The sequence below is a fragment of the Phyllostomus hastatus genome, unplaced genomic scaffold, assembly GCF_019186645.2.
Source record: "Phyllostomus hastatus isolate PE091 unplaced genomic scaffold, TTU_PhHast_1.1 phas_scaffold_21, whole genome shotgun sequence".
NCBI classification, from domain to species: Eukaryota; Metazoa; Chordata; class Mammalia; order Chiroptera; family Phyllostomidae; genus Phyllostomus; species Phyllostomus hastatus.
The window spans coordinates 35,170,877-35,190,689 of NW_025334017.1; the positions used below are offsets into that span (position 1 = coordinate 35,170,877).

A 19,813-nucleotide genomic window follows, 5' to 3' on the forward strand; every position below is an offset into this window, starting at 1 on the left:
TGTCCTCTTTCAACATCTGACTTTTAACCCACTTTCCGCCACATCGTCGTCCCTCCCACCTGCAACGGAAAGGGATGTGGGCGGTCTCGCCGTCAGGGTTCCAGCGGAATTCAGGAATGGACTTCAGGCTCCATGCCTCCACTCTCTGTCGCCTCTTCTAAACTAACAGCCTGAGCTAGTCCTCTGTTTTTCATATCCTAAACGTGCATTGCAAATCCTTCCTCCTCACTCACCCCCACCCCATGCCTAACTTCCTAAAGGTGCCTGCGAGTCCCCAGTACCAGGGCTAACAAGGACTCAGAGGTCAGCCAACCCATGGCCTCATTTCCTGGCGGGAATGTGCACAGAGCCTTCCAAGACCAACACGTCTCTTCTCTCTTCCACCTGCGAGCACAGCCCGCTCTTCCCAGCCGGAGAGCCAAGGCCGGCCACTCACTCGGTTACTTTCAAATGACCGGCAGTTAACTGCAGGCCCTTCTCTGCACTGAGCGGGGAAGGGCTATGGATATTGCCTTGTGTTCACTGTAAGTAACGTAGCATACTGATGGGAACTTACGCATATGTTGATACTTTTTAATCAGATTTAGGTAAAAAGACTGTTTTACACAATATAGCTTTTTGGTTGAATACATTCAAGTGCTGATGATGTTAGTAGGAATAAGCTGAAATGATGTGAATTCCCACCCAAAATAGAAACTCAGAAAGAAATTATAGATCACCATGTTTTTCGAACAGAGAATGTGGTCATGCACTGTTTTTCTGCTCTTTAAGGAAGAACACACAGCTTCCAAACAGTATATTCAAGGTTAAATCCTTTAGTGTAGTTGGCAGTACACAGAATGACCAAATCCCTTCCAAAATTAATTTTTTAAAAAATCCCTAAAATATTTTGTTTGGGGATTTTGTTTCTGTAACCGGGAAAGACTTGGTAATTACTTCCTTTGTACCTCAGAGCAGATTTTTCGAGCAAAGAAGTCTAGTAGCAACACAACACAGACTACAGGCGAAGATTTATGAGATCGTCAACAACCTTCAAGGTCTGCTCTGGTTTTGATAGGCGGAGCGACGCTCTCGGTGTGCTGGCGTTTATGGTTCAGCATATTTACGCATTGTTTCGGGATTCTCTGCTCACTGCGTGTCACTAGGTGAGCAACCCGTCGTGCATTAGACAGCTTCTAAAATGAATTACCAAGAAGCACGTGAGATGCCTACTGACAAGCCCCCTGCCCCGCCTGGATATTCTACGGATGGCCGGAACAGCCAAACGTGTGCGCTGTTCCTGCGCGGAAGGGGCAGGCACGGGCGTGCTGGCTGCCACACTCGAATCAATTCAAACTGGAGACCCATCGCCAAAGTACCGTTTAAAACGTTGCAAAGGTACTTTGACTTTCTCTTCCTGACACCTAGGAATTGTTTTTCCTTAAACTTTTAAATGTTTAGCTTTATTAGTATCAGGGATTCCTTTTAGCAGAAAAATTAACAAGTGAGGATTGTTCTTGGCTCCAGATATGTTCAGTAAAAAGGGTGAAAACAGTGTTTCTGCTTTCAGGGAGCTAAAGGAAAATCACCTGCAGATATAAGATCAGCAAGCATGAAACAGCCTAAAAGTGATTATAGTACATCCTCATTTAACGTCCTTGATAGGTTCTGTGACTTTAAGTGAAACAATGTACAATGAAACCAATTTTAACATAGGCAAAAGGATATAAACAAGAGTTGAGTTCCTATGACATCTCGTCCATGTTATCGTGAAATGATGTTGAACAAAACGATGTCCAAAATGATGAACAAAATGGAAAGCCTGCTGTATGTGATAACACCTGTAGGCCAAAGACCATGAGGGCCGTCAGATCTACTGGGAAGGCTTTGGAAAAAAGAAAGGGGTCTTGGGTTTGGAGCTGAAAGTCAGGGGCTGGATGAACCAGTTATTCGCTACATCGCCACTGTGCTGATCAGCTCACTAGGCTTCGGTTTGCTCACGTGTACCCTGGGGATGAGAGGACACCTTCTCTCCCAAGGTGTGCTCTACCAAGTCCTCTACCAAGTTGGCAGGATAGAAAGTAGCATTGGCACTTTCAGAAAGAAAGACAAAGGGCCCACCCCAAGCCCATGAGCAGTGGTGTAGCTCACTCCAAAACTGTGATGGGGGCACCTGGGAGGACGGCATCCTGATGGTAACAGTGGGAATCCTTTCTGGGGAGGGAAGTGTAGTAAGGAGAAGGAAATCGTGTTTATTCCACACCAAACTTCAAAAGTCATCACTGTGATATGCAAGTAGAGTGGGGCTTACCAGCTTAACTGCCCATTTGGACAGCATTGACATTTGACGCCGGGCAGAGGTGTGGGCTGTCCCGTGCACTGCAGGGCGCTCTGCGGCGTCCCTGGTCTCCACCTGCTCGACTCCAGGGGCACCTGCTCCCAGCTGTGCCTATCGAAACATCCCCAGCTTTTTGCCAAATGTCCACTGAAGGACAGATTGCCCCTGGTGGAGAAGTACTGATGTAGATGTTTGCTTTCAAACAACAGATTCTTCAAATGCTAATCCAAGAGATAAACGAATCCTCAGTACTGGAGGTTCATGGGCCTCAGGTGAACGAGGAGGCAAACCTACACAAAACTTACTGTGGGGAAAAGCACCTATTATGTGTCAGGCCCTTTCCCATCCACGGTCCCACTGAATGCACAAATCAGCTCGGGAAGCATCCCTACCTCTGCTTTAAAGCGGAGGAGACTGGCCTTCACAAAGAGGAAGGACCAAAGCAGACAAGTAGCAGAACAGGAATTCCAGCTCAGTTCTACAAGTAAAAGTCTCTACACGTTTGGTCCTGAAATGTCTTAGAACTCATAACTTCAAGTGAGATTTAAGGGGCATCGTGAATGAAAGAGTAATGATAGTTACTGTTTGGTAAGTAACAACACTTTGAGGGAACCAGGTCCAGAAACATCGACGGACACTCTTTGGCATGGCTGCAATGCTGAAGAGACAGTGAAAATGCACGTTGACGTAATGTCCCTTTCTGCCCTCAGAAAGGGAGTACAAATAAGCTCATTAAGCTTGAAGTTCAAAATTGGGTGTCAACAGGTGACCTCGCTAAAAGTTCTGTTGGGGAAGATAAGCAACACGAACAGATTCTTTCCAGTGTTTCCTTTGCTGCGTCTCCCTAATGCTCTGCCTTCTACGTCTCTCCCCTCTTCTCGTCTGATGGGCTACGAGGGCTGGCTCGGGTCTTTCTTTCTCAGCGAGTCAACCCCGACTCCCCTTGGAACCCACAGGTAAAGTATGAGGTGGTCAATGTTACAGTGAGAATGTCTACTTCCCCACGTAAATTAGAAGTCCTTAAAGCAAGGTGTGTCTTTCCATTTATATATTGCCAACATCCAGGATGCTGCTTAATAAACTAGTGAAATAATATATGACAGTGTCAAAATGAAGTTTGTCAAGAAAAACCCAAGTAAGAGGGACCGGGCAGACCCTGAGGGTAGCAGTCCCGTGTTACATTTTCATGCACGTTTGAACTGATTGGCTTTTCCATGTCTTGGTGCCAATACCTTGACTTTGCAGAGACCTTATTATAATGCTGGAGCAGGAGGAAGGTGGAAGGGACAGAATGAGAGGAGGGAGGAGCCCAGGCTGTGAAGAGCTGGGTCACTCCCGAAGGTTGCTGGCACAAGGGGAAGGGGGACCTAGACGGCCCTGATGGCACAGACAACGGCTTTATGATGGTGAAGAGAATGCCCATGAAGTCGGATGCTTGCGGGCAAGTCCCATCACCATGAATTATATGTCCTGCTGCCCTAAGCAAATTCCTGAACCTAATGTACGTCCCCACCTACCCATTCCTCCAATGGGTGTGAAGCAGTGCCTCTGTCACAGGCGTGGTTGTGAAGATGAAGTGAGATGACCCATGGGAAGCACTCAGCACACTGTGTGGCACATAACAAATAAGTTTTCAGTAGAAGTTAGCAACGGATGATGATGACGACAAGACCTAAGGCTGGGGCCTTGGCCCAGGTGAGGCGATGATGCACAATATGGTCCCTCTGTTGCCAGAGATGAAACATACAGGACATCCGTTTCATATGGCACAGCCCACTTGTATGGGAACCAGTGCTCACATAGACTCTACTCCCTGTTATGCTCAACCTCTGTTTGAGGGCTCAGGTCCCTTAGCTGCCCGTCACGCCCCTTTTCATAATTCCATTATCACAGGATGTGTATCTCAGCGATTTCAAGCAATCTCTGATTGAGCTTTCTCTAAAGAACTCTAAGTTTCAATGAGACATTTAAAGAATTGTTTGGAATGAGAGTGGAAGCTGGGGGGTGGGTAGGGCAGGAGAGAGTAATGGGGGGAAATGGGGATGACTGAAATTGAACAACAATAAAAAAAAAGAATTGTTTGGAAAGAAAGCAAAGTGATGCACACTTGGGTTTTCTCCCAAAACCACACACTAGGGACGGTATTCCAGGATCAATGCCACCACACACAAAAGGGTTCTTCAAACTGAAAAAGTTGCAAATCATTGTTGTAGAACTTTGTTCACTGTGGGTACAGATAAAAATATTCCATAACCAACAATTGACTCTTTCTATAATTGATCATAAATAATAACAAAATGTACCCAGGGAAATTTGGCAAAAAAAGAGAGGAAGATGAAAGAAAGAAGCGAGATTCTTTGGTGAGATAACAGGCCCGGAAAAGTGAAGGGACATGCCCAAAGACACAGGGCCGGGAACTGGCAAAGGGCAGCACCAAGACATGTGATTGAGATTCATGCTGCCTCTGATTAGAACAGCTGTGCGCACGTCAGTCCAGCACCCACTTAATAAACAGTCAGCGCTCTTCCAGTGCCAGCCACTAGGCTAGGGGCTGGGTGGAACCCGGAACGACAATCCACACGTCTCTGTGCTCGGAGCTGCAGTTTAGTCGGGGAAGTACACACTTCAAAATACCCCAATGAAGTAATTTCAGTACAGGAAAAGAATGAAAGGACAAAATGTGTTCCCTGAGAAAAACAGAGGAAACCCAAGACTGAGGTATGGAGAGAGGGAGTTTGAAGGAATGTTTAGGCTGAGATCTGACGGATGAGAAAGGTGATGAGCCGGATGAGTGAGTTTTGAGGCAGGAGAAACAATATATGCAAATGTTGCATGGAGTAAAGCACTTTCAGTGGGGGCAAGAGGACTGCTGAGGTGGACTTGTGGGAAGGCTGCAGGCCAGTGGCTTGAGATGAGGAGAGAGGAACCGACAAGGGCAAGATCATTCACGGTCTTGGAGGCAATTCAACGATCCTGTTACTGACTCCAAATGTGACACGAGGCGATTTATATTTTAAAACTCTCTCTCTGGCTGCCTGTACAAAATCCTCTCAGCTGAGGATCTACGTGTGAAAGTAGAGAAGCTGGCCAGGAGACTGGAACTTGTGTTGAGCCCGTAGATGACGGTGGCTTCTACTAAACAGGTGGTGACGGTAGATGTGCAGAGAGGAAATACTTCGCATGTAGCATCGAAACGATCTGGTGACAGATGAGGTATCCAAGGCATGCATGAGGGGAGTGTCGAGGAAGACCCCTGCATTTCTGGTTTGGGCAATAAGATAAAAACTCTGCAGTTGCTGACCTGGGGAATACTGAGTGAGCAGATTCAATGGAGAAGATACATCCTTCTGGTTAGGACTGCCTATGAGATATTCAACAGAAATGTAAAGCGGGCAAGTAAGCGCACATCTGGAGCTCCAAACAGAAGTCGGGTCTGGAGCTGGGCTTGGGATCCACCATCATACAGTTGGCATACACGTCCGTGGTCAAATAGGAAGGGGACACAAACAGAGGAGAGGCCCTAGGACTGATCCTTCGAGGACCTCTAGAATGGAGTAGGTAGGTCAGAGAGATAGGCCAACAGAGACGCTGCTAAGGAGTGGCTGGAGATGCTGGAAGAAATCTCAGAGAATGAGGTGTCAGAAGGAGTGTGGGTCAAGAAAGACAAGTGGTCATTTGTGCTGAACGCCGAGAGCCGTGCAAGGTGTGGGCATGTAGAACGCACCCGGCAACGCAAGGGCCTTGAGGTGTGAAAATCTGAGTGTAATGAAGTGTGAAGAGTCTAACATTTCGGGTTACTCAATAACAGAACTTTTCTCCTAGATTAGACATCTTCTGTTTGACTCCACAAAGATACAGGAGTTACATGGAAATGGTCCCGTGAACCTCTGATAGCATCATCATTATTATGAATGAGAAACACATCAACAACTTATTGGACAATTATGATGGGCTGGGAGTAACTGTGAACGATTTCTTAATCTTTAACTTATTCTTTGGGACAGCCCTCTGGGCAGGTTCAATTATTACCTGTGTTTCTAAAAAAAATGAGCTTGAGAACTTGGATGGCAATGATCACACAGATAGCAAGAGATGGCAGAATGCGGAGTTATTATTTTTCAATTCCAAAACTCATCTTCTCTACCCATTCTGCTGCTGGGATTTCTCTGCATATGAACAGAGCTCTTGAAAAAGAGGAGAATATTTTTAAAAAAATTTCTAGCCCTCCTTAGAGTGCCTGCTGTAGTGCAGGCATCGATAAATGGTTGATGGAAGGGTGGGAGAGAGGAAGAGGTAGAGGGAGGAACAGCAGAGAACCCTAGAGATCAGGTAGCTTAGACCATACCGCACTTCCCAGGAGCGATCAGTTCTTCTGACTGGCATTGACTCTGTGCGGTGCCACTTAGATCCTCCTGAAGGCCTGAAGAGCTTCCCACAGGCTGTGGGTGAGTCTTGTCTGCTGACCGCTCTAGCTGTCGACCCTTCCTTTCACCTGGGCTGAAAAGGTCCATCTCGTCCAAGGTCAGGCCCGTACCCAGTGACTGATGGATGAGGCAGGGAGGAGAAGGCACGGAGATCCAGCCCTCCAGGTACATTGGCCCCAGCTTAGGACAAGTCCTAAGGCCAATCTCAGCTCCAGAAACACAGCCCGCTTCTCTTTCTGCCCAGTCTCATTTTTTTCATTTCCTCCACAGGGGCTGAACCTGAGGACACCACCCAACAAACGTCCAATGCGCAGATCTCCACTGAGCCTGGAACCCTGACAGTGCTGCACTGGGCAAAGGGAGGCCCACGTGATTCTGTGGCATCAACCTGCCCTGTTGCTGGTACTGCTTTTGACCAGCCCAGGGGGCTTCCCTGTACCACCCAGCAGGCTTCTAGGTCACTGACCGTCATAGGTGTGCATGCAGGGAATGAGGATGCATTTTAACAGTGACCTCCGCAACACATGATTGGTAAGCTAATTCTGCTGCTGACAATTCTGTGTGTATATCATCAATTGATTTCATAAGTGTACCTCATTTCCATAAAACATGTAATCATAGTGTACTACATATTGGAGCACTATGTCAATCATAAATAGATATATATGCACACACACACTTAAAACACATATGAACATCTATGTATAATCTATCTTGCTTCACACCAGGCGTTATGATAAATGCCTGACACGGATGAACTCGCTGGATTCTCCGAGGCAGGCACGCTTACTCCTGTTTGTTTTCCCAGTGAGAAGACTGAAGCCCAGAGAGGCTGAGGATCCCGACAAAGACTCCCCGGCTAGAAGAGCTGATGCCTGGTGTCGAATCCAGGACCACCAGGCTTAACGCCTGTGCTTGTAACCACGACACCATGCTGCACATTAAGTTGAGCTAATTTCTTAGAAAAACCTATGAATTTGATAAGAGAATAACAAAGACAAAATGAGACTCACTAATCCCTCATCTGATATATTTGGGTTTTGTATAATGGGTTTCCCTAAATCGGGAGACACCCAGAAATACAGATAGGTTGACGTCACAAGCAACAACGCCATAAGGAAATATAAAGCACAGCCCTTTGCCGCTTGCAAGCGCTTCGTCTTCTCGACCATTGAGGCGAGCCTGCCTTGACAATGGGAATGTTTTCCTTTGTGTGCAGAGTAATGGAGCAGAGCTGCATGCATGCCTCAGCTACAAAAGTCTGTGAACCGGCACACACTCCCCCAGGTTGCGACGGGGAGAACCTTCGCTCTCAGAAGCCAGGAGGTGGCCTCTGCCAAAGGGAGGGCTGATTCCAACGGACACTGATCAGCCACTACAAACAGAAGTGAGGTCAGAAAAAACATCTCGGAACTGATGAATGTATTGCTCTCATAACACCAACAGCTTGAATGCGATGAGAACTATATTGGTTAAATTAAGTCTTCTACATAAAGATGTCAAATGTTACAACTTCACTATTTCAGTGAGTAATAGCTTCAGAATGTGCCTAAAATGAAGAATTAGATGATGCCATCCTTAGGAATGGCTTTACGGAATTGGTAGGTCCAAAGCTCTCTTCGAACATGAAAGTTCCGTTGGGGTGGGCTGCGTTTCCCAGCGCCACATCGTCCCAGCTCCAGCCCTCCGGGCCATTTTCATGCCAAGCCTCTACCAAAAAGAACCTAAATGTGTGTCACAAATATTCCCACTCTCTTAGTCACGGAGTGATACTCGAGCTGGACACAGGTGAAAATTAAAACTCACACCATTTCTTTCAGACTTTCTTTGATAATAAAATAGTAGCGTTCTGGGTTTCTTTTTGCCTTAGGTCCCGTGTGTTTTCTGGATTGGATTAGTACAGCTCTGGGCTTTATGTGGAATACCGAAACCTTAAGAACTCAGGAGGACCTGGAAGTCAGACCCTATGCTAATTCAGCTCTTCAGTGCGCTAAGTCCCGAGACTCATGCCTGGGGTCAATCATGCGCACAGACACAGAACATCTGACGTACAGCGGCTGCTCAAGTATCTACCGACGGCACTTCTGCCTTTAGATTTTAACCTTGGGGTGTTATTTTCAGAATGCCTTTCCATCACTTACAAATGTATCCACATGATCTTCTCAATCCAACTTTTTAAGATGAAAGTAAGCCTTTCTTGAGAGTGATTTGCATTTTGTTCATTTGCTCCCTACAAATTATACTTTAGGCATGATATTCTGATTTATGAAGCTTCATTTCCTTGTCTTTGCATAAGAAAAAGGCACATGTTTCCAAGATTAGATTCTAAACAATCCACTGCATGTGATTATTAAAACCTCGGGGACACAGGAAAGATCAAGGAGAAGAGAATCGTGTGCCCACAAGAAGAAATAATTCAGTCTTACGAAAACCACTGAAATTAGAGATGGATAAGCCCTATTAGGTCATTTATCATAAAAAGTCCATGCATTTGACACCCAGATTTACTATGCCAGAGATACTGGGTCACCTGAGGTGCCGCCCATCTTTTGATAAAGTGGAGAAACTAAAAAAGAACACTTAAGGAGCAGAGACCTTAATCAAAGGCAAGTCAGCCCTCACAGATCAAAATATCAGGGAGGAATACGTGAGGTGCAGAGGAGAGGCAAACGGAGGCACGGTCGGGAAATAACAAGGAGATAACACTTGAGTCGAAAGCTTTCTAGATAGAGAGGCAGTCATGTTCGAGAGCCATGATGTTTATGCTGACAGTGTCCAGGGATGGGTTTGTAAGGGACCTGTCACAGCCAGAGGAGCCAGAGGGGTCAAAGGTGGAAGGGTATTATTGTGTGTGAAACCCCAGCCTTTCATCTATGGAATGTAACAACCCTTAGAAATCTGCTCTGGTTTCCTGCTAGTGCAGAGCTGCGGTGAGTAGCAAACATTCTTCTGAGTGCGGGTGTTGGGGAGGGAGGAGGTCTGGGAGAAGGGCTGTGGGCTGATAAATGAAAAACATGCAGGATCAGATGCTGCCATTGACCAAGACAACCAGCAAAATTATCCAAACACTTGAACATCTTCACATTACACAACATGACCTCTGATGATGCAGATCTTTGGTATGACATAGTCCGATGGACCTTTTATTGCATTTCATTGTTAAAAACAACCTGACACTAGGGACGAGTTGCTACACGTCCCTTGAAAAAGTGAAGACTGCCAGAGTGCCTAGTGGAATGGGGTAAAACCAAGTAGCTGGTGAGCAATCTCTAAAATGTATCAGGATCCCACCACGAGCCCACCCCCACCTCCTGCACTGTGAATTGGGTCCAAATTCACTGCTCTCCTGACTCATCGCCTGTCTGCACACACACACCGAGGCTGGCATTGGCCTGGGGTGGGGGAGCCGGGGGTGGGTGCCGCCTCTCCAGGCCAGCCTGCCCGTTCCTTTACCTGACTCTGAGAGTTCAAGAGCATTTGCTCATTTCAGCCAGGCCGCTGTTGCAACTGGGCTAGTGAAGACAACGGTAAAGAGATAGGATGTACCCTAACCTGTTGAGCAAATTGGGCTATAATTCTCAGTGGAAATGGGGAATAAAGCCTGCTATACTTTTATAAATGTTAGATGTAATGTATAACCTGGGTGTGTGTGTGTGTTTGGTTTCTAAATTGAGACACTAGATCAGAAACATTAAGAATAGGACATTTTTTTCTCACAAATATATACATATATCAAAACCTCAAGTCACACATTTTAAATACATACAATTTTTATTTGCCAATTATACCTCAATAAAAGTGGGAAAAAAAAGAGTAGGAGCTCTGGAGTCAGATTGCCTAGGTTTAAATTCTAGCTGTTTCACTTATTTGCCTAGTAAATTTGAGCAATATTTTTAGTTCCTTTAGTCCCAGTTTCTACACGTGCAAGGAAAAGAAAGGATAATAATAGTGCCATTTATACAATAAGGTTGCCAGGAGACTATCAACCCTAACAGGTCAGCTCTAAAGACTAATGCACGACAGGCCCATCACGAGACAATACGATCAAGGGCGGCACGAGAAACACACCAGAGGGGGAGGCCCAGTGAGGGCGATGGACTGCCGTCCTCCTGAAGGAAGAGCCTAGAACCCGGGTTCAGAAGACCACTGGATGACTGGTGACACATATGTTGCCGTGCCTCAGGAACACAGACAATGTACTGCATGTGGCCGTTGGCAATGTGACCGGCTTGGTGTGATATGTTGTTGGTTTGACCAGTTTTCGGTATTTACCCTACTTCGTATTCTCTGTGCTTCTTGGGTCTGTGGGTTGGTGCCCACCCGCAATGATTTTTAAAAAAATTCTTGGCCTCCCAAAGACAATGCAAAGATTTTCTTGGCTTCACTTTCTCTTTCTGGAATTCCACACGACATGGAGGGTGGCAGAGGTGTTTGGTGGCTTCCCTGATGTCAGAGTGCCCCAACTGTTCGCTCGGATATGCAGTAAACGGAGACTTAACCCGATGTTTTAGTTGCCATTCGACGTTTCTGTCATTCAAACACGTACATAATGGTGTACAGATGAACTTTAACGTTCATTGGAATGACCGAGGGAGTTTCAGTAATTCCCAGAAAGAGGAAGTCTGACTTGGTGGATGCAGGGTGAGGTTGGGATGATGTTTACTCACCAAGCATCCGGGTGGGGCCGGTGCAGGGGACGTGGTAATATATTTGGAGAAGCACCATCCCCATAAATGCCTTACGATTTTGCACTTGTAGCACTCCAATAAGTTTTACAAAATTAATGGCTGTGTCTGAACCTACACTTCCTTTTACTTTAAAATTGTCTTAGTTCAAGAATGAACTGTTCTTACAACTCACCTACAATGGCTAAAATTAAAAACACTGACAATACCAACTGTTGAAAAGGATGTGGAAGAACTTGAAACCATCATGAACTGCTGGTCAAAGTGTAAACTGGAATAATCACTTTTGAAAACCTCGGAGTATCTCCTAAGCTAAGCATACACAGCGCCCAGCAACTTTGTTCCTAAGCATGGAAATGAGTGTTTCTTTCCACTGGAAGACGTGTACAAGAACGTGCTGAGCAGCTTTCCTCAAACTAGCCCCAAAGTGGAAATCATCCAAAGTTCCCCAGCAATGGAATACTGAACTTTAGGATGTAGCCACCCAATGAAATATTATTCAACAATGAAAACCACAGGCCACAGTTACACTCAGTAATATGGATGAATCTCAGAGAAAATCTTGAGTGGGAAAAGCTAAGCACAAAATAATTTTTTTTTTAAAGAATAAACCTGACCTACAATGGGAGAAGTCAGAGCAGTGATGCACTCTGAAGATGACCCTCTGGCCGGAGGCAAAAGGCGCTCTGTGGAGTGACGGGAACATTCCACGTATGGAGCCGAGAGGTTTACATGAGTGTATGCACACGTGTAAAGATTTGTTGAGCTGTACATTTGAAGTCTGTGCTCTTTACAGTAAGTAAACTACACCAGGGAAAAAAAAGGAAGGAAGGAAGGGAGGGAGGGAGGAAGAGAAGGAGGAAGAGAGGAGGCGATAAACCAATTTGTCTTAAAACAGAGGTGTCAAACTCATTTTCACCGGGGGCTACATCAGCCTCACAGTTGCATTCAAAGGGCTAAAATAATTTTAAGACTGTATAAATGTAACTACTCCCTAGCTGTTATGGAGCTGAAATTACATTTGGCCCTTGATGTGGCCTCCAGTGAAAATGAGTTTGACACCCCTGTCCTAAAACTTGAAAATTTGGAAAACAGCCCTGGGTGGTGTAGATCAGCAGGTTGAGCACTGGCCTGGGAACTGAAGGTCCCCGGTTCAATTCCCAGTAGGGGGACATGTCTGGGTTGCAGGCCAGGTCTCCATTTAGGGGCGTGAGAGTGGCAACCAATCAATGCATCTCTGGTACATTGATGTTTCTCTCCCTTTCTTTCTCTTTCCCTTCCCCTCTCTCTAAAAATCAATAAAGTCTTTTAAAAAAGAAAAGAAAATCTGGAAAACAAGTTTGAAAGTCTTTCAGTCCTTGCCACTAATGACTTCACAGATTTTATTATGTTCCTTCTTAGCCATCATGGTCACAGATTATTAAGAAAGTCTAGATAAAGAAAATATTTCCTGTTAATAAATATTAACAGTCAATGGGAATCATATGTGTAAATAGATAGCAAGGACATTCTTGCTGATTTTCTTTTGGCATTCTATGACCAGTCATAAAAATATTTTCCATGGATAAATATAACAAGGTTCAATAACTTCAGAAGGCTGGAGAATGTTGGTTTAACTAGATTACATAAGCTGGAATCAAGCAGATTTAAGTATTTCCCTCTGACCAGAAAAGAGTCTTAATGAAGAAAAATACGCAACACCTTCCCTAACATGAGCTGGGCCCAATAATTCTTATGAGACAATTAGGTTAAAATAAACACGATGCATTCCGAAAAGAAAATAAATCACAAAATGATAAACTCAGAAAGGAAAATGTTTTGCATTTACTAAACTAGGAAGGACACTGCATGGATAAAAGTCTCACATTTATTTTGAAATTTTTCTTCTTTTACAAATAACCTACCAGGAATGTCCTCCTTCTTGCCTCCTTGACAAATGTCACGGGAGAGGCAGGCAGTGAAGTGGGTCCAGGGTGGTGCTGAAAACAGTTTCCTATTGCTGCTCCCAAATTATGACTCTGTTCTCATTAAGAGACCGTTTGCCTTTGATGCCCATGCCATCCTCCCCCTGCGTCTCTACTTCTTTTGCCCTCGTCCGTCTTCTCATTCACCACATCCCTTGAGGAAGATGGTGCCTGGGTCACAGGCTCATTTCCACTGCAAATCCTACTCTCTGCCATACAAATGATTCTATTATCCTCCTATTACACCTCTCCAATTACCCACCCTCACAGCCGCACTCCAAGGACTTTGTTATCACGGTGAATTATTTGAGCTCTCCAAGTCTAAACTTCATCACCAACCTCCCATCTGCCCAGTCGTTCCCTCATTCCAGCTTCAGCCTTGTGCACACTCAACAGCCTGCACCTTCCTTTCCCCCGTGTCTATAAATCCCCGTGTGGGCCCGCGTTCTCACTCCATTCCCGTACTTAATTGCATACCACACTCCTGACAAAATCCTCAAATTCAGTGTCCCTTGGGCTGATGCTGCGAAAGACGAGCTAACTGTCAGAGATTGCACTGACCCCCTGCCCGCTCAACCTACGGCTCATGCAGAGAAGCTGCACCCATGTGAAGACGGCTGCCAATACAAGCTAAGCCACAGCCTCCATCTTCGCCTGGACTCTCAGACCCACCAAACGGTTCTTTCTGTGAATCTCTCCCCGAGTCTGCGCTGCTGCTATTCTGGATTCCCCAGTATCCCACCCTCCTGATCCAGCTACTACACAACATCACTCAGAAGTGTTCTGCCTTGCAGACAAACCCAGGTTGGCAGATGAGAACTCTCTCACTTCTCTGCTCTAACACCAGCCCGCTGACTGCTTTCAGGTGAATGGAGGTAAGTCTCCACCTTACACCTTACTAAAAAGGAGTCTGGAAGGATCGACATCGTCCGCTACCTTGGTTTTTCCAATTTAACAATTTGTTTTGTGGCAACTCTATTCCATAAACTATCATCCTTACTGAGTTTGCTAGGTTAACTGTTTTTAGTTTTGAAAGCTCCATTATTTGCTCTTTTAAAAGAAAGTCGACTTATTTAATCATCATGAATTCTTTTATTTCAAGCAAAGATCAAATGGCCACCGAGGCTCCAAGGAGCACAGGTAAAGCCGCTGGGTAAAAAAGTTTAAATTGAATCCCAGCATGGTTACTGATGCTCTACGCGGCCTTAAGCAGGAATTTTCAATGCCACACGCTTTGGTTCTCCCATTAAAAAGAACCGAAACGATATTAATACTGGAAACTCAGCTCAGCTAATTGTTAAAGAAAATTAAATCATTTAAGAGGCTGTTAGGAAATGTAACACCCAAGGCATCAAGGTGAAATTACAAATGGAAAGGCTGCAAAGGGGAGGAAATATCGTTAATCCTCACTGATAAAGGAAGTTAATTTTTCAAGTCAGCCTGCAGTGGGCATGCATTTCATAAAAAGTAAGTTCTAATTTTCCACAACGTATTGACTCAATCGTCGAGGAGATGACTTGTTGCAGATGACGGAGATTTCTGCAACTTTCTTTTTGTTGTGGCTACGGCAATTTCACTCTTGGTTAAACAAATATTAGTGCCTACTTGATGTTAGACTTAAAAAAAAACCCAGTAATGCAACATGTATTTATTGAATGTCTTGTCAATTGCTTTCAGTATGATGTGTTTGCACCCTACCATGTGCCAGAGGACTCATTAGGGTGTGGTAAGAAAATATCAGACTATATACCCATATTTATTTTTTTAATCTAAAAAAATAAGAATCCATTAGCTGAAAGTTCATGGGGCATCTGAAGCCTTTCCCCGGAGGACAGTGAGGGTGCCACAGGCTTGAGGAAGAGCCACGGTACACACTCACCAGCTCCTGACCAGTGTCCCGGGACACACGCTGCTTACAAGTGCCTGAGCAAAGAGACGTGTAGCGTGCAACAGTAAGTTCTAACCAAACTGACTTACATAACATAGACAAGTTAAAACAGTTCTTGAGAACCAATAAAATTGTGGAACTGGCACTATTTACTCTGATAAAAAAAATTTAATTAGCTGCACCATGAAGTAAAAACAACAATAATATACTATTTTGACAAGAAAAATGGCCCCTGAATTAACAACTATCAAAAAAGACTACTTTAAATATGTATTTACAGTCACTATAGTTACTTATGAATATCATCTTAAATATTTATTTTTGTCTTAATTAGCAAGGTATTTAAGAATGCTTTTATCAGATCCACTTTTACTTTCTGTCTCATCATGAGCATAATCACTAGGCTATTTATTTACGAATGGCACATATAAGAACTTACACATATTGACCATACGTGTTCAAATGTGCCTTACACTGGGGTGTATGATCAAAAAACTGGAAACGCATGGATGCTGGTGCGGGCAATGAAGGCCGAAAGGGAGGGAGTGCTGCTAAGTCTGACCGAATACAGAGGGGCTGGACGGCCCAAGGCCAAGTCCACATATTTCCGCAAGGGTTATGGAAAATGCCTCACACTGAATATTATTTGCATCAATGGTCCATGCGGTAGTTTTAAAATATGAACTGAATATTTTAATACTCCTTTCATTGAGAGGTAGGAACTATGCCCGCTCCCCTTGGGTCTGGGTGAGTTTATGTCTGTTTTGACCAGTAGCCTTTGTTGTCCATAAAAGCTATCATACTTTTCGGGCCCATGGGCTGCTGTCATGTAAGAAGTTCAACTACCCTAAGACGACCGCGTTGGAGAGGCCACATGTAGGTGAATGGTGCTGGCGGAGCCAAGCCTTCTGGGCCACACTTGTCAGTGATGCCATCGCAGACCTTCTAGCCCGTCTCTCTGCCAGGAGAGGACCAGTGTGACCTTGACTGACATTACCAGGTACTGGGAGTCGCCCAGCAGAGCCTTTCCCAAATTCCTAAAGCACAAAATCTCTGATATATGATAAAATGGTTCTTTATTTACAGCCACAAAATGTGAGGATTCCATGTTATGCAGCCATAGATCACTGTAACAAAACTTGTTACCTGAAGTAAGGACCACGGTAACAAAAAACTGCTTTCACAACTTTAGGAACAGGTGCTGGGCGAAACATGGAACAACCTTGAGGATGCTCTCAGTGAGGCAGATGCACACTGTTTTCAGAAAGGGAGGAAAACACTGCTGGAGGTTGGAGGAAAGAAAGCCCGTCTTCCACAGTGGTGGAGATTTTAGAAAACCCGGTGCCTGTGGTATTTCATAAAACCTAAAATGTACTAATAGACAGAAGAATCTGGCTAAGAAAATTTCTTGCACAATTTCAAAAGTTTCAAACTGGTTTCTCTGAACTGCATTTCATAACTTACTGATAAAGGGAGATGAGCTAAAAAAGGAAATGTGCTGTTTCAAGCAGATTCTAGAGAATATATAAAGGAGTCAGACTTGCTTAGTTCAAAAATAAAGTTGTTTCTCAACTCCAGTGTCTCTGGGCAGAGCCTTATCGAAGTAGGGAAGGAAGGGAGGGTATGAGGGCAAAGATCAAACCTAGGGCATTGTGAGGAAGGCGTGGTCAATGGGAACCTAGAGGGTGGCTCTAACGCTACTTTTCGACACCTCAGGAGATCAGAGGTGCTGTATCATTGGTCATTTTAGCAAAACAAAACAACAACAACAAAAAAAAACAAGTATCAGAGGGACCTGAAGAGTGTGCCTTATGGAATTGTCTTTGTTAAACACAGAACTTCTAAAAAATCTTAAGGGCCCACCTACTGTCCCATAGCAGTCTCACAGGGGACTCATGACAGAGAAGGTCACATTGCAAAGACTTTAATGCACGTGAAGTTTGTCTCATAGAGTGAATTCCAATAAGGTTTCTAAAAAACCCACAAGATTTTTAAGAGAATTGTATTGGCAGAATACCTTGCCAGCTAGGACTACCACTGTCAAATAAAAAGAAAGCTCTGCACTCTCAAAACTCTACGAGCTGAAAATAAGCTGAAACAACTACTCGGCTGGAAACACAGGCTATTTAAGTGGAAAGAAACAATGACCCAAAGGGCAGTAACAGAAGATACACACGGCAGGGGATGGCAAACTCCAGCCTATGGCTCCGATTTAGGGGGCGGCCTCCTGATTTTACACATCTCATGAGCTTAGAATGCTTTTCACATTCTGAAAAGATTATTTTTTAAAAAAGAATAAAATTTGGTACACAAAGATGAATACTATCTATCTCTTTGTAGAAATCATGTACTGACCTTGACCTAGAGGATGAAGCCAAAACACATGGAGGACATTCCCAGGGAGCAGGACTGGGCCCTGATGATGGAACTGGTAGCATGGTCTGGGCTATATTTCAGAACTGACATGGACTTGTATCAACTGAGGTCAACCAATGCCTGCTCTGCCATTTTAGGTTGGAAGACACAGAACTAGCCTCTTCCGTTGGCTGGTCTTCAGATCAAAAGGAACCACACCCAGGGAATAGCATCTGAGGTAGGAGTTTCATCTGCACTTGACTGAGATAAGAACCTGGGCCTTGGGCCTGAGCCCGATATCATAATGGGATGGGTCTCTGGATGGCTGGTCTTCTTGAGGGGTTTAGTATATTCACATGTTGGAAAAATGTAGTTTGTTCTTTGTAGAATCACCATGGTGGCTTCAAAACATGTCTCCAAATTCTGTTATGCCTATCCCATGAAGAGGTGAGATCTGTGTCCCCTCACCTGGGATCTGCTTGTGTCTGCCCCGCCTACAGAGTCTATCAGAGCTTACTGCATGAACTTCAAGGCTAGGTCGAAAAATGTCATGCAGTTTCTGTTTAGAAATCCTTTGGGAGGCTGACTCCAGGATTTTGGTTACCCTAAGGCCTCCCCAAGCTGGCGTGGAGTTCAGCACTCTTCTGGATAGTCCAGTTGAACCCAGACTTCCAGCCAAGACACCAGACATGTGAGTAAAGCTGTCTCGGGCCATCTGAACCAGTCCATCTACCAGCTGAGTTCCACTAATGTCACGAGAATCCAAAGAACAGCTCAGCCAAGCCCTTCCTGAGCTCCTGTCCCAAGGACTCTGTGAGGCATAATAAATGTCACTCTTTCAAGCAACTAATTTTGGAGTATTTTGTTATGCAGCAGCAGATACCTGGAACAGCTCACTAAGTATGTGTAGGATACTCAGGGCTGGGTTGGTGCTGGCGACTCAGCCAGGTGTCTTGCTTTGGTAAATGGAAGGTTTGCAAATGTGACACAAGCAAACGGCTGACGGCACTTGCAAGACTGAAGTTCTCTTCTCCTGTGCTGCTGGCTGTGAGAGACAGGGCCGCAGAGCAGAGGTCCTGGTGGTTCCTGTCATCCGGTCAAGTCCATCTTCCACAAGTGAACAGTACGTGAACGCATCCAGGCAAGATCAGAAGGACCACTCACCAAACTGGGCCTCAATCACCAGGCTGTGAACTTCTAAGCTAAATAGTCACTCTTTTAAGTCACTCATTTAAAGGGTATGTATGTGTGTTATGTATTTTGAGTGACAATGTGATTTTTTATTTCAAGGTACTTCCCTGATAAAAACGCCTTATTTCTAATTATACAGTTTTGTGCACAGTTCCTAAAACACTTGGAATATTCAACCTACCATTTTTTTGTTGCCCTTTCCTTCCAGAATGCCCTCTGCCTTCTTCCTGCCTCCCCCATCCCCACATATCCCCCATCCCCTAAGAGCCTAGTTTAAATTCTGGAACCCTAGAATCAACCTGGGTCACTCCATCCCACAACGGCTTCATCTCTGATCCCTGTAGAATTCCCTTTCCGAACCACTTCTTAATAGTTACCTGTCTGTGCTCTGAGATGCTACTTCGCTTAAGTTTGTGCTTCATCTCTCCCCACTTATGTTTTAAGATCTCCGAGGGTCGGTATCTTGTGTCATGCTGCTCCCCACCCTTCACTCCGGCCTCTAGAGCGCATAGGCCAGTTTCATGCACATGCTAGGTGTTCGATGAACGTAGGAAGAGAGCAAAGACTGCACCATAGCTTTCGAAAGGGTCTTAGATATGCAGGAACGGCATAATACCCATTTTATGACATGGCTTACAGTCACTTTCTATTGCTTCAAATTTGAAAGAATAATAGAACTCTTTATGGAAGATAATTGAGCAATTTGGTGCAGGGTCAGGGGTGGGAGGGAAATCTGCTGAAATCTTGGATGTTTTCAGCGATTTGGCGTCTTTATGGGTAAAAAGGTATTAAACAGTTGCTGTCGGGCTTGACTATCTGCCAAATGACTGATCATAACGGCAGAGCTGTATTTCCCAACTTGGAGGCTTTGCGAGTCATTAATAAACTGCGCAACATTTACCAGGTGTTTGGTTAAAGCACGCTTACATAAAAGGTTTGCAAATATTTATATTCCACAGATATCCTCCCACAGTATTTAGAGTTAAAAC

The 19,813-nt window shown here is 44.8% G+C and overlaps 1 protein-coding gene across 2 annotated transcripts in view; it reads right to left on the bottom strand.

Annotated features, from left to right (window-relative positions):
* SAMD12 (sterile alpha motif domain containing 12) overlaps positions 1 to 19,813 on the bottom strand; it is a 337,368-nt gene that overhangs the window by 160,622 nt on the left and 156,933 nt on the right. The gene's annotated exons all lie outside the window — the stretch shown is intronic.